General features: G+C 42.7%; 1 non-coding gene across 1 annotated transcript; it reads right to left on the minus strand.

The window, feature by feature from the left end:
• Positions 1-3,772: 3,772 nt before the first annotated feature.
• trnal-uag (transfer RNA leucine (anticodon UAG)) lies at positions 3,773-3,854 on the minus strand. Its single transcript has one exon. It is a non-coding gene; the product is annotated as a tRNA-Leu (tRNA).
• Positions 3,855-15,500: the final 11,646 nt, after the last annotated feature.

Below are 15,500 nucleotides of genomic sequence, written 5' to 3' on the forward strand. Positions count from 1 at the left end.
CTGTACACAAGTATATTTATCACCACTCTGTTACCATCTGGCAAACGGTTTTGGAGTATCGGGTCTCGGACCAACAGTCCCGAGACAGCTTCTACCACAAGGCGATCCGACATCAGACTGTTGAACACCTAACCCTAGCTGTCTATCAGCTCAGACCTGCACCTTAGAGACTATTTGCACTGACTCTCCACACATCCATCTCTCTTAAACACACACACACACACACACACACACACACACACACACACACACACACACACACACACACACACCACACACACACACACACACACACACACACACACACACACACACACACACACAGACAGCCACAAACACACACAGACAGCCACATAAACACACACACACACACACACACACACACACACACACACACACACACACACACACACACACACACACACACACACACACACACAGAGACAGACACATAAACACACACACACACACGCTTACATAAACACACAATCGACGCTGCTGTTCTATTTACATACTCATTCAACTGCAGAGGGTCATTCAGTGAAGAGTGCTTTTTGCCTCTTTGATATTTGAAGTAGAAATTGTCTACCAATATTGAATTTTAAAAGCCTGTTTTATGAAATGAAGTGTCCTTTAATATAGAACACATGGAGAATTCAATATGAATTATACTTGCTAAAGTGCCAAGATTCAGAATTTTGACATCCCTCAATGTACCCTCTGTGACTTCTAGGAAGATTTTAACTCACTTAATTCCAACATTTGTCCAAGTTTTCACCAGCATTGTAAAGCAATACTTCTTACAAAAACAAGTAGTGCTGAAGTCAATCTCTCGTCTACTTTGAGCCATGAGAGATTTACATGCATATTATTAATGTTAGCGCTCTGTGTACATTTAAGGGCCAGCCGTGCTGCCCTGTTCTGAGCCAATTGCAATTTTCCTAAACCCTCTTTGTGGCACCTGACTACACGTCTGGACAGTAGTCCAGGTAGGACAAAACTAGGGCCTGTCGGACCTGACTACACGTCTGGACAGTAGTCCAGGTGGGACAAAACTAGGGCCTGTCGGACCTGACTACACGTCTGGACAGTAGTCCAGGTGGGACAAAACTAGGGCCTGTCGGACCTGACTACACGTCTGGACAGTAGTCCAGGTGGGACAAAACTAGGGCCTGTCGGACCTGACTACACGTCTGGACAGTAGTCCAGGTGGGACAAAACTAGGGCCTGTCGGACCTGACTACACGTCTGGACAGTAGTCCAGGTGGGACAAAACTAGGGCCTGTCGGACCTGACTACACGTCTGGACAGTAGTCACGGTGCGACAAAACTAGGGCCTGTCGGACCTGACTACACGTCTGGACAGTAGTCACAGTGCGACAAAACTAGGGCCTGTCGGACCTGACTTGTTGATAGTGTTTTTAATAAGGCAGAGCTGCGCTTTATTATGGACAGACTTCTCCCCATCTTAGCTACTGTTGTATCAACATGTTTTGACCATGACAGTTTACAATCCAGGGTTACTCCAAGCAGTTTAATCACCTCAACTTCCTCAATTTCCACATCATTAATTTCAAGAGTTAGTTGAGGTTTAGGGTTTAGTGAATGATTAGTCCCAAATACAATGCTTTTAGTTTATGAAATATTTAGGACTAACTTATTTCTTGCCACCCATTCTGAAACTAACTGCAGCTCTTTGTTAAGTGTTGCAGTAATTTAACTCGCTGTAGTAGCTGATCTGTAGTGTTGAGTCATCCGCATACTGTACATAGACACACTGGCTTTACTGAAAGCCAGTGGCATGTCATTAGTAAAGATTGAATAAAATAAGGGGTCTAGACAGCTGCCCTGGGAAATTCCTGATTTTACCTGGATTATGTTGGAGATGCACCCTCTGTGTTCTGTTAGACAGGTAACTCTTTATCCACAATATAGCAGGGTGTGTAAAACCCTAAAACATACATTTGTTCTAGTAGCAGACTATGATCGATAATGTCAAAAGCTGCACTGAAGTCTAACAAAACAGCTCCCACAATCTTTTTATCATACATTTCTCTCAGCCAATCATCAGTCTTTTGTGTAAGTGCCGTGCATGTTTAATGTCCATCCCTATAAGAGTGCTGAAAGTCTGATGTCAATTTGTTTACTGTAAAAAAGCATTGTATCTGGTCAAACACATTTTCTTTCAAAAGTTTACTAAGTTGGTAACAGGCTGATTAGTCGGCTATTTGAGCCAGTAAAGGGGGCTTTACCATTCTTGAGTAGGGGAATTACTTTTTCTTCCCTCCAGGCCTGAGGGCACACACTTTCTTGTAGGCTTAGATTGAAGATATGGAAAATAGGAGTGGCAACATCGTCCACTATTATCCTCAGTATTTTTCCATCCAAGTTGTCAGACCCTGGTGGCTTGTCATTGTTGATAGACAGCTAACAGCTAACACGTACTGGATCAATCATTTGGTCACCTCTTCCACACACACTTTTCGGAATCCAAAATTACAATGCTTGTCTTTCATAATTTGGTCAGTTATACTTTTTTTATTTTAATTTAACCTTTATTTAACTAGGCAAGTCTTGGATGGGTAATGTCAGCGTTTGTTGCTGGCATGTCATGCCTAAATTTGCTAATCTTGCCAATGAAAAAATCCTTAAAGTAGTTGTCAATATCAGTGGGTTTTGTGATGAATGAGCCATCTGATTCAATGAATGATGGAGCTGAGTTTGCCTTTTTGCCCAAAATTTTATTTAAGGTACTCAAAAGCTTTTTACTATCATTCTTTATATCAGGTCAGCTGGTTCTACTCTATTTGGCCATTTTCTGGTGTTTTGTGGTGGGAAACTGAGAGGGTCAAGCATAACAAGTCGACCCTCTTATCCATAGACAGGCTAGAAATGATATAACATGTATTTATTTTTTGTGAAGCTTGCATTCAATTGCCCCTCCCTGTTGGACACAACAAGCTTCCATTCCCACGTCACCAGCGGATTCATGGCCGATTTAAGATGATATCGTCAACCCTGTTACATTCAACCCTGTGACTTTATTTCTCACTTAACAGGCACTTACTATAGTATTTAAAAAAAAAAAAGTAATCTCTTGAGACGGGTAAACATGTTTTTTTATGAAGTGGAACGTGCTCTTTATGACAGAATGTTAAAATTAGGGGAAATCAAACGTTTTTTGGGACCAAGTTACACTTCTAAAAAGGCACCCATCTCTTACACACAAGGTCACACAAAGTCACACACACACGCGGATTATTGAAATTTCAAATCAAATCAAAGTTTATTTGTCACGTGCGCTGAATACAACAGGTGTAGTAGACCTTACAGTGAAATGCTTACTTACAGGCTCTAACCAATAGTGCCAAAAAGGTATTAGGTGAACAATTTGCACATCATCCTGTACATTTCTTTATTAGTACATCTATACATGCCCAATTCATATTGTAGTTTATAGTGTAGTCTGTAGTTTTTTGCTTGGTGTTCATTGTGTACATACTGTTTGTGGATTGTGTAAATTCTGCGTCTATATATCCTGTCTCTATATTCTGTATATTGTGTGCATGTTCTTTTTTATTGTGGCAGCACCATTTCACAGTCACATTTCTTTACATGCAAATGTATCTGGCGAATAAAGGTGATTCTGATTTAACTTCCGTAAATTATGTTATCCAGGTAAATTACCACCTTCCATCTTCAGCCCTACTCCTAATACATTGTTCTGTGTAGTGTAGAGATAATTAAGACCTAACGTTTAATCAAAATAATTTGGCAGCGGTGGGATTCGAACCCACGCCATCGAAATGACTGGAGCCTAAATCCAGCGCCTTAGACCACTCGGCCACGCTACCTTCCGAAGACTTCTAGAGTCAAGAAACGGATTTGAACATATACAAAATTTCGTATGGTGTTCCAAAAGTAATAAGATTTTAATTGTGACCTTACCTTACCAACACAACAGACGGAGACGTCCATAACACCAGTGGTGGTAGGTTTGCTTCGCTGGAAGATTGCTAACTAGTTGCCGCCAGGGACTCACCCTTTCATGGGGCTAACTACTGTAGCTAGACTTGGGCTAGAAAGTTCTAGGTGCAGAATCATGCATTGCAGGCTTTTGAAATGTAGATAACCTTAGAGAAGAGAACTTCAGGTAAATATTGTGATAACAACCCCTTTCATCTGTGGCTACTTACTTGAGATCCATTTTTAACACTAACAGTTGTTTTTAATTTTGACTTTCACCACGTGGCTCACTAATGCTGCGTTCATAACCAAGCTGTCAAACAATAGACAAAAAATTAAGAGTTAGTTGCAGGGTTTGTTGTGATTAATCATTTTTTCATTTTCTCAAATTGAACTGTACATTTGTTTATATTTTTTATACAAAAAGCATTAGAAGAATATTGACGTCTAAATTGATAAAGCACACCTTGATAAAGCACACACATCCAAATATCAACTTGTTTTGACATCGCATTGTTGTTTTCATCACTTATGTATTTTGGATGCTTTCAGTGTATTTTGAACGCTTTCAGACAATACGATTAAAACAAATGAGTGCACTAAAATTGACTACAGATCAGCGTCCCACACCATAATGCCCTCAAAGCTCATCACTAAGCTAAGGACCCTGGAACTAAACACTTCCCTCTGCAACTGAATCCTGGACTTCCTGATGGGGCGCCCCAAGGTGGTAAGGGTAGGCAACAACCCATATGCCACGCTAATGCTCAACACTGTGGCCCTTCAGGGGTGTGTACTTAGTCCCCTCCTGTACTCCCTGTTCACCCATGACTGCGTAGCCAAGCACGACTCCAACATCATCATTAAGTTTCCTGACGACACAACAGCGGTAGGCCTTATCACCGACAACGACGAGACTGACCTCGTCCCTATAGGCTGAGACCGGGCAGTGTGGTGCCAGGAAAAACAACCTTTCCCTCAATGTGTGCAAGACAAAGGAGCCGATCGTGGACTACAGGAAAAGGAGGGCTGAACAGGCCCCATTACCATCGACGGGGCTGTAGTGGAGCAGGTTGAGAGTTTCAAGTTCCTTGGTGTCCACATCACCAACAAACTAACATGGTCCAAACACATCAAGACAGTTGTGAAGAGGGCACGACAACACCTTTTCCCCCTCAGGAGACTTTAAAGATTCGGCATGGGTCCCCAGATCCTCAAAAAGTTTGGTTGCATCACCACCTGGTATTGCAACTGCTCGGCATCCGACCATAAGGCGCTACAGATGGTAGTGCGTACGGTCCAGTACATCACTGGGGTCAAGCTTCCTGCCATCCAGGACCTATATACTAGGCGGGGTCGGAGTAAGACCCAAAAGATTGTCAAAGACTCCAGTCACCCAAGTCATAGCCTGCCCCTGTCCATTTGTTTTTACACTGCTGCTACTCTCTGTTTATTATCTAAGCATAGTCACTTTACCCCTACCGACATGTAGAAATGACCTCAAATAACCTGTACCCCTGCACATTTTTTTTAATTGAACCTTTATTTAACTAGGCAAGTCAGTTAAGAACAAATTCTTATTTACAATGACGGCCAACCAAAAGGCCTCCTGCGGGGACGGGGATTAAAAATCTATATTTTTTATAGGACAAAACGCATCACGACAAGAGAGACAACACTACATAAAGAGAGACCTAAGACAACACAGCATGGTAACAACACAACATGGTAGCAGCACAAAACATGGTACAAACATTTATTGGGCACAGACAGCAGAAAGAAGGTAGAGACAACAATACATCACGGAAAGCAGCCACAACTGTCAGTAAAGGTGTTCATGATTGAGTCTTTGAATGAAGAGATTGAGATAAAAACTGTCCAGTTTGAGTGTTTGTTGCAGCTCGTTCCAGTCACTAGCTGCAGCGAACTGAAAAGACGAGCGACCCAGGGATGTGTGTGCTCTGGGGAGAATGTGACTGGCAGAACGGGTGTTGTATGTGGAGGATGAGGACTGCAGTAAATATCTCAGATAGTGAGGCCAAAGCGGGTTTTATAAATAAGCATCAACCAGTGGGTCTTGCGACGGGTATACAGAGATGACTCGGTACCGGTACCCCCTGTAAATAGCCTCGTTATTGTATACAGTCTCGTTACTTTTTGATACGTTTTTTTAAAACTTTAGTTTATTTAGTAAATATTGTCTTAATTATTTCTTGAATTGCATTGTTGGTTAAGGTCTTGTAAGTAAGCACTTCATGGTAAGGTCTACCACCTGTTGTATTCGGCCCATGTGACAAATACAATTTGATTTGAACTTTGACAGCCCTAATTACGAGTTAGAAAACCTTGGTAATTCAGGTGAACTATAAAACATGTCTGTTGCATAGACTGGTGACTAGTGGTAAACTACAATAGCCATGACAGACCTTTACTGCCATCTTGTGGTGTTGCATAGTCATTACAAAGAAGAGTCCACTTAAGGGCATTGTTGACAATTCCATCATTTATTAGTTAGAATGCTTAGAAATAAGTCTCTATCTGGAACATTATTTTGTGGTATTTAAATTTGTCTCAAAGGGCTTCCAGTGAATCCCTCTAAACAAGAGATCCATGATCATGGGTGCCCAACCTGCAGCTTGCCATGGCTGGGTCACATCTACAGTTGAAGTCAGAAGTTTACATACACCTTAGTCAAATACATTTAAACACAGTTTTTCACAATTCCTGAAATTTTAATCCTAGTAAAAATTCCCTGTCTTAGGTCAGTTAGGATCACCACTTTATTTTAAGAATGTGAAATGTCAGAATAATAGCAGAGAGAATGATTTATTTCAGATGTAATGTTTTTCATCACATTCCCAGTGGGTCAGAAGTTTACATACACTTAATTAGTATTTGGTAGCATTGCCTTTAAATTGTTTAACTTGGGTCAAACGTTTCAGGTAGCCTTCCACAAGCTTCCCACAATAAGTTGGGTGAATTTTGGCCCATTCCTCCTGACAGAGCTGATGGAACTGAATCAGGTTTGTAGGCATCCTTGCTCAAACACGCTTTTTCAGTTCTGCCCACACATTTTCTATAGGATTGAGGTCAGGGCTTTGTGATGGCCACTCCAATACCTTGACTTTGTTGTCCTTAAGCCATTTTGCCACAACTTTGGAAGTATGCTTGGGGTCATTGTCCATTTGGAAGACCCATTTGCAACCAAGCTTTAACTTCCTGACTGATGTCTTGAGATGTTGCTTCAATATATCCACATCATTTTCATGATGCCATCTATTTTGTGAAGTGCACCAGTCCCTCCTGCAGCAAAGCACCCCACAACATGCTGCTGCCACCCCCGTGCTTCACGGTTGGGATGGTGTTCTTCAGCTTGCAAGCCTCCCCCTTTTTCCTCCAAACATAACGATGGTCATTATGGCCAAACAGTTCTATTTTTGTTTCATCAGACCAGAGGACATTTCTCCAAAAAGTACGATCTTTGTCCCAATGTGCAGTTGCAAACCGTAGTCTGGCTTTTTTATGGCGGTTTTAGAGCAGTGGCTTCTTCCTTGCTGTGCGGCCTTTCAGGTTATGTCGATGTAGGACTCGTTTTACTGTTGATATAGATAGTTTTGTGCCTGTTTCCTCCAGCATCTTCACAAAGTCCTTTGCTGTTGTTCTGGGATGATTTGCACTTTTCGCACCAAAGTACATTCATCTCTAGGAGACAGAACGCGTCTCCTTCCTGAGCGGTATGACGGCTGCGTGGTCCCATGGTGTTTATACGTGTGTACTATTGTTTGTACAGATGAACGTTTGGAAATTGCTCCCAAGGATGAACCAGACTTGTGGAGGTCAACAATTTTGTTTTCTGAGGTCTTGGCTGATTTCTTTTGATTTTCCCATGATGTCAAGCAAAGAGACACTGAATTTGAATGTATGCCTTAAAATACATCCACAATACATCCTCCAATTGACTCAAATTATGTCAAATAGCTTATCAGAAGCTTCCAAAGCCATGACATAATTTTCTGTAATTTTCCAAGCTGTTTAAAGGCAGTCACCTTAGTGTATGTAAACTTCTGACCCAATGGAATTGTGATATTGTGAATTATAAGTGAAATAATCTGTCTGTAAACAATTGTTGGAAAAATGACTTGTGTCATGCACAAAGATGTCCTAACCAACTTGCCAAAACTATAGTTTGTTAACCAGAAATTTGTGGAGCGGTTGAAAAACAAGTTTTAATGACTCCAACCAAAGTGTATGTAAACTTCCGACTTCAACTGTATATGTGAGCCCCAGGTTTTATTGGGCCCTGAGCCTCTTATGAGAGTGCTGCAGCTTTTGGAGGGTCAGCTGTGTGTCCTCCAGGGAGATGCCCAGGTGCCACACGGTCTCCAGCATGTTGACCATGTCCTCCAATGCCAGCTTGCCAGCAGCTGACAGTATGCCCACATGGCGCAGCCCTCTGCCTATGGATTTACAACAACGCACCGCCCTGGAGATATAGTCTTGAGGGGCAGCCAGCATGGTGCCCACTGGAGCACCCAGTCCCTGCAACACACACACAGTATCTATCACAAACACATGAGTCCAGCTGATGGTGTGTTTGTGTGTTCTCACCTTGGACAGACAGATGCTGACGGTGTGTGTGTTTTGTAGATGGGGCGACTTTCTGGGCAATGGCTGCATTTGTAACAGTACTCTTCTTGCGTTGTGTACAATCAATCATCGACACGAACTCCAACTTGTAACACCAGTCATGGAGCTTTATTCTGATAAAAACAGCACAAAATTGCACGTCCTGCACGGCTCACCATCCAACTCTGCACTCACGCACTGTGCAAAATATACACCCCCCCCCCCCCACCCCCCACCCCCCACCAGACACAGTAAGTTGCTAGCTAGCATTAGCTGGAATTCTCTACAACAAAATGCACAACAAATATTCACCAAAAACCGCTGCATCTTATGTGTGATGTTCGAATAACATTTACAAATAAATTGATATAAATTGTACATTTAAATCATCACTTGGGAGTATAAAAATCACTTTTGACGTACAGTGCTTTGCAACCAACAACTTACCGCTGGTTTGGTGCTTGTTCAGTGGGACGATTCTAACTGCAAAATCCTCCCTCGTAAGCAAGCCACGCAAACCAGCCAATAAGATGCCATGTTGAGTAGGTGAAGGCAAGACAAAAATAAAACCAAAACCCCATTGGCTTAACAATAAAGTGGCAAGGGGAATCACCAATGTTACACATTCATCATTCTTGCTCCGTCTGTGTACAGCCAGACCATACCTGTCTGCTAACACCTTTACCTGAGGGAGAAACACACAAAAACAAAAGTTACATATCCATACTGGTCTGCAAGACTCTCAAGCATTTACATGAGGGATACTCACACAAACACACTCACCTCCTGGAAGAAGGGTAGAGGCAGCACGCGGCCTCCTCCCTGTACAGTATGTTGTGTGTTAACACACACACACACCAGACTTGAGTGGGCGTAGGGGTAACCATGGCGAATCTTAGACCAGCTGATCCAGGTCAAAGGTCCCGTCAGGTAGGTTAGTCACTGTGGTGGAGTGGGCACCAGCCAGCTGACACACACATTACAACCATGTGTTTTCTGTGTGCACTTTAAAGACATGCGCCATAAAAAATCAAAAAAAGTTTAAAGCTCCCGCTTGGGGATGGATGTGTCACTAGACAGTTATCCATTGACCCAGGTTTATTTGACAAAAGCAATGTCGCAAAAAAATCTTTGGACGTGTGTAATAGAAACGGCAGAGATACATTTTTATCCATTCGACAGGTGGATTTCTATTTGGTCAAACTTTCTTTATTGCGACAAATTATGCTGGAGACTGTTTTTCAAATAAATGATGACTGCCGAATAAGGTGTGCGGGGAACGTGATGTCATCACGTAACTATGAAACTCAACATTTAATTCTAAATTCCTACTGCCTGATAAATTGTTTTTCAACTATAAAAATAATGTTTCTTGGCAGGATCCTTGTTCTGACTTTCAAGAATGGTTGAATTGCTTCGATCTGCTTTTATGGATTGCTAGATGCAAGTTACACAATCCAATTATCGCAGGCAATTGTTGCATGTGTATATATATATATATGTATATATATATATATTTAAAATTGCCTTTCGTGAACTAACACTCGCACTAACCCCCCCTTCAGACTTTGCCGATTGCACTTTATTGAGGAAAAATGTACTAACTGTGACTGAGATATGTGGTTGGCCCACCTAGCTATCTTAAGATAAATGCACTAACTGTAAATCGCTCTGGATAAGAGCGTCTGCTAAATGACTAAAATGTAAATGTTACCTCAATTTGCCATGAAATCCCTAATAACTGAGACGTCTCATTCAACAGATCACAACCCAATCGAACAGTTATGGGAGATTCTCGAGCGGCGCATGAGACAGACTTTTCCATCACCATCAACAAAACACAAAATTATGGATTTTGTCGTGGAAGAATGGTGGTGAAGAATATCCACATCTCAGGAAATCGTTCACGAGCTATAGATTTTTGATGGCCCGAATGTCTAGCGAATATCGAAACTCAAGTCAACTTTACAGCTGTTTTTCAACAAGTTTTTCGCTTCGGACTATTTTATCTGTCTGGTAAGGTTGAACGCCTCCTCTCGTACTCAGCCTCGCGAAAAATGCTTCTCCCAAGTGGGTGTGACACCTACTCCCGTTCAGTGGCGACCCGTCATTCAGGGCAGGTGGGTCAGAATGTTTTTGCTAAATGGCTGTTTTTCATGTTATTTTGGCATTAATACGTGTCACATATCAGTTTGCAAACAATACATTTAAAAAAAATTATTGAGTTAATAAAGCCACATACAAACTTGGTCTCTTTTTTGCTTTCTTGAGTTAGGCAGCTGCAAAATGCAAGTGTTTCAGCCTAGCTCAGTGCTTTATGTTGTGGTGGGGCAGCCAGCGGAAAATACTGAGCGTAGGGGTTTGTAATGTTCTCTTGTTGCGCCGTGATTGGCTTAGTGTTTTGTCACTTGTGGGGACAATAGGTCACCACAAAATCTATGGGGAGATTAGATGTTCAGGAGTCTTATGACTTGGGGGTAGAAGCTGTTTAGAAGCCTCTTGGATCTAGACTTACCGCTAGCCGTGCGGTAGCCGAGGGAACAGTCTATGACTAGGGTGGCTGGAGTCTTTGATTATTTTTAGGGCCTTCCTCTGACATCGCCTGGTATAGAGGGGCTGGATGGCAGGAAGCTTGGCCCCGGTGATGTACTGGGCCGTGCGCACTACCCTCTGTAGTGCCTTGTGGTCGGAGGCCGAGCAGTTGCCATACCAGGCAGTGATGCAACCCATCAGGATGCTCTCGATGGTGCAGCTGTAGAACCTTTTGACGATCTGAGGACCCATGCCAAAGCTTTTCAGTCTGCTTTGGGGGAGTAGGTTTTGTCGTGCCCTCTTCTACTGTCTTGATGTGCTTGGGCCATGATAGTTTGTTGGTGATGTGGACGCCAAGGAACTTGAAGCTTTCAACCTGCTCAGTCCTCCTTCTCCTGTAGTCCACAATCATCTCCTTTGTCTTGATCACGTTGAGGGAGAGGTTGTTGTCCTTGCACCACACGTTCAGGTCTCTGACCTCCTCCCTATAGGCTGTCTTGTCGGGGATCAGGCCTACCACTGTTGTGTCATCGGCAAATTTAATGATGGTGTTGGAGTCGTGCCTGGCTGTGCAGTCACGAGTGAACAGGGAGCACAGGAGCACGCACACCTGAGGGGCCCCCGTGTTGAGGATCAGCATGGCGGATGTGTTGTTACCTACCCTTACGACCTGGGGGCAGCCCGTCAGGAAGTCCAGGATCCAGTTGCAGAGGGAGGTGTTTAGTCCCCGGGTCCTTAGCTTAGTGATGAGCTTTGAGGGCACTATGGTGTTGAACGCTGAGCTGTAGTCAATGAATAGCATTCTCACATAGGTGTTCCTTTTGTCCAGGTGTGAAAGGGCAGTGTGGAGTGCAAATGAGATTGCATCATCTGTGGATCTGTTTGGGCGGTATGCAAATTGGAGTGGATCTAGGGTTTCTGGGATAATGGTGTTGATGTCAGCCATGACCAACCTTTCAAAGCATTTCATGGCTACAGACGTGAGTAATACGGGTCGGTAGTCATTTAGGCAGGTTACCTTCTTGTTCTTGGGCACAGGGACTATGGTGGTCTGCTTGAAACATGTTGGTATTACAGACTCAGACAGGGAGAGGTTGAAAATGTCAGTGAAGACATGTACTGCTCGCAGTACACGTCCTGGTAATCCATCTGGCCCTGCAGCCTTGTGAATGTTGACCTGTTTAAAGATCTTACTCACATCAGCTGCGGAGAGCGTGATCGCACATTCGTCCGGAACAGCTGATGCTCTCATGCATGTTTCAGTGTTAGTTGCCTCGAAGCGAGCATATAAGTTATTTAGCTCGTCTGGTAGGCTTGTGTCACTGGGCCGCTCTCAGCTGTGCTTCTCTTTGTAGTCTGTAATAGTTTGCAAGCCCTGTCACATCCGACGAGCTTCGGAGCCGGTGTAGTACGATTCGATCTTAGTCCTGTATTGAAGCTTTGCCTGTTTGTTGGTTCGTTGGAGGGCATAGCAGGATTTGTTATAAGTTTCCGGGTTAGAGTCCCACTCCTTGAAAGCGGCAGCTCTACCCTTTAGCTCAGTGTGGATTTTGCCTGTAATCCATGGCTTCTGGTTGGGTTATGTACGTACAGTCACTGTGGGGATGACGTCATCGATGAACTTATTGATAAAGCCAGCGACTGATGTGGTGTACTCCTCAATGCCATCGGAAGAATCCCGGAACATATTCCAGTCTGTGCTAGCAAAACAGTCCTGTAGTTTAGCATCTCCTTCATCTGACCAATTTTATTGACCAAGTTTTTGCTTATAAGCAGGAATCAGGAGGATAGTATTATGGTCAGATTGCCAAATGGAGGGCGGGGGAGAGCTTTGTACGAGTCTGTGTGTGTGGAGTAGAGGTGGTCTAGAATTGTTTTTCCCCTCTGGTTGCACATTTAACATGCTGATAGAAATTAGGTTTCCCTGCATTAAAGTCCCTGGCCACTAGGAGCGCCGCCTCTGGATGAGCGTTTTCCTGTTTGCTTATGTTTACAGCTCATTGAGTGCGGTCTTAATGCCAGTATCGGTCTGTGGTGGTATGTAGACAGCTACGAAAAATACAGATAAACTCTCTAGGTAGAAAGAGTATCTCATGATAAGCTGTAGACCACACTACCTCAGGCGAGAAAAACCTTGAGACTTCCTTAGATATCGTGCACCAGCTGTTGTTTACAAATATACATAGACCGCCACCCCTTGTCTTATCAGAGGCTGCTGTTCTATTCTGCCGATACAGTGCATAACCTGCCAGCTGTATGTTATTAATGTCGTTGTTCAGCTATGACTCGGTGAAACATAAGATATTACAGTTTTTAATGTCCTGTTGGTAGGATATACGTGCTTTTAGTTCGGCCCATTTATTTTCCAATGATTGTACATTGTCTAACAGTACGGATGTCAAAGGCAGATTAGCCACTCGTCTCCTGATCCTCCCAAGGCACCCCAATCTCCTTCCGTGAAATCTCAAGTCTCTTTCTCCTGTGAATGACGGGGATGAGGGCCTGTTCGGGTGTCTGGAATTAATCCCTCCTGTCCGACTCATTAATGAAAAATTATTCAAGGTGAGTAATCGTTGTTCTGATGTCCAGAAGCTCTTTTCGGTTATAAGAGATGGTAGCAGCAACATTATGTACAAAATAAGTTACAAACAATGTGAGAAAACAAACAAAATAGCACGGTTGGTTAAAACTTCTTCGGATCGGTGTCCCGTCCACGGGACGGTTGAGCTAACGTAGGCTAATGCGATTAGCATTAGGTTGTAAGTAACAAGAACATTTCCCAGGACATAGACATGTCTGATATTGGCAGAAAGCTTAAACTCTTGTTAATCTAACTGCACTGTCCAATTTACAGTAGCTATTACAGTGTAAGAATACCATGCTATTGTTTTGAGGAGAGGGCACAATTTTGAACATGAAAAGTTATTAATAAACAAATTAGACACATTTGGGCAGTCTTGATACAACATTTTGAACAGAAATGCAATGGTTCATTGGATCAGCCTAAACCTTTGCACATACACTGCTGCCATCTGGTGGCCAAAATCTAAATTGCAGCTGGGCTGGAATAATACATTATGGCCTTTCTCTTGCATTTTAAAAATGATGGTACAAATAAAATAAAAAGAACGGGTGTTTTTTTTCTTTGTATTATCTTTTACCAGATCTATTGTGTTATATTCTCCTACATTCCTTTCACATTTCCACAAACTTCAAAGTGATTCCTTTCAAATGGTACCAAGAATATGCTTGCTTCAGGGACTGAACTACAGGCAGTTAGATTTGGGTAATGAATTTTAGGTGAAAATTGAAAAAAAGTGGCGGCTCCTTTTTAAGAGCCAATAAAATGTCAGCCATCCTCTCCGGCACCATTGCGATTGACTGGTCGATCTCCAAGGCATTCCTAGTCGATCACCAAACATTTATTTAAAAAAAAAACAACAATAAAGCTTTATTACCATTTTTCATTTCATTTGTTTCGTACTGTTGGTGGTATGTGCACTTGATTCAGCAGCCATAGCGCCGGGAAGGCAAAGTGTTCTCATTTTGAACAACTACATGTGTCTGAACGTAGAACTCCTACCTGGCAGGCCCAGAGGGTAAATCAAGTGCACCTATAGGCATACCGCTGGCCAATCAGATAGCTCAGATCATTGCAGTTTCCTCGAGCCATAGGCTGTAAAATAAGAGCACAGCAAAGTTTATACTGTTAGATTTCAAAACGTTTAAAACGATGACTAGAGAGACTCAACGAATACAGCAAAGAGCTGCTGTTTTTATGAGTAAGTTCATTTTTAAGTTGTTATTCAGCACTATCAACACTTTGTTCAACACTTTTATAAGCCATAAAATGTGTGTTCTCCCTACTTCCATTGACACTACAAGCAGCACTGCAGCTGCAATGAATGAGTAGCAAAGTGTTTCGATAAGCTTGTGATGTTGTTAGCTTTTTTAATATTGAGGAATATTTTACTTTTTATGGTCATAGGAATAACATGAATTCATGCATGAGGCAGAAATAATATAGTGCGACTTAAGTTTCACCATCAGCTGGAAGACTGAGGGAGGGAGGGAGGGAGAGAGGAGGGACGGTGAGTCGGTTGAGAGGCAGCCTCACCGCTGCTCCCTCCCTCCCTTCCTCCCCCTCAGACTGACCATTAGATGCAGGCCATCAGTCCAGTAAAATGATCATGCTCACTCTGCTGTGCAAATGATCTATTACCAGTTTGATCATGTACATCAAATTTGGAAATATAATTTCAAAATGGTCTGAGAAGAACAACATTGGCAGGGCAATTCAAGCAATGCCAATATGCAGTGATAATGTATTGGGACTATAGCCTACTGCACAAACGTCATTGCTACAGCTGTTTTTA

Source organism: Salmo salar, chromosome 28 (assembly GCF_965601325.2).
Source record: "Salmo salar chromosome 28, fSalSal1, whole genome shotgun sequence".
In the NCBI taxonomy this organism is placed as follows: Eukaryota; Metazoa; Chordata; class Actinopteri; order Salmoniformes; family Salmonidae; genus Salmo; species Salmo salar.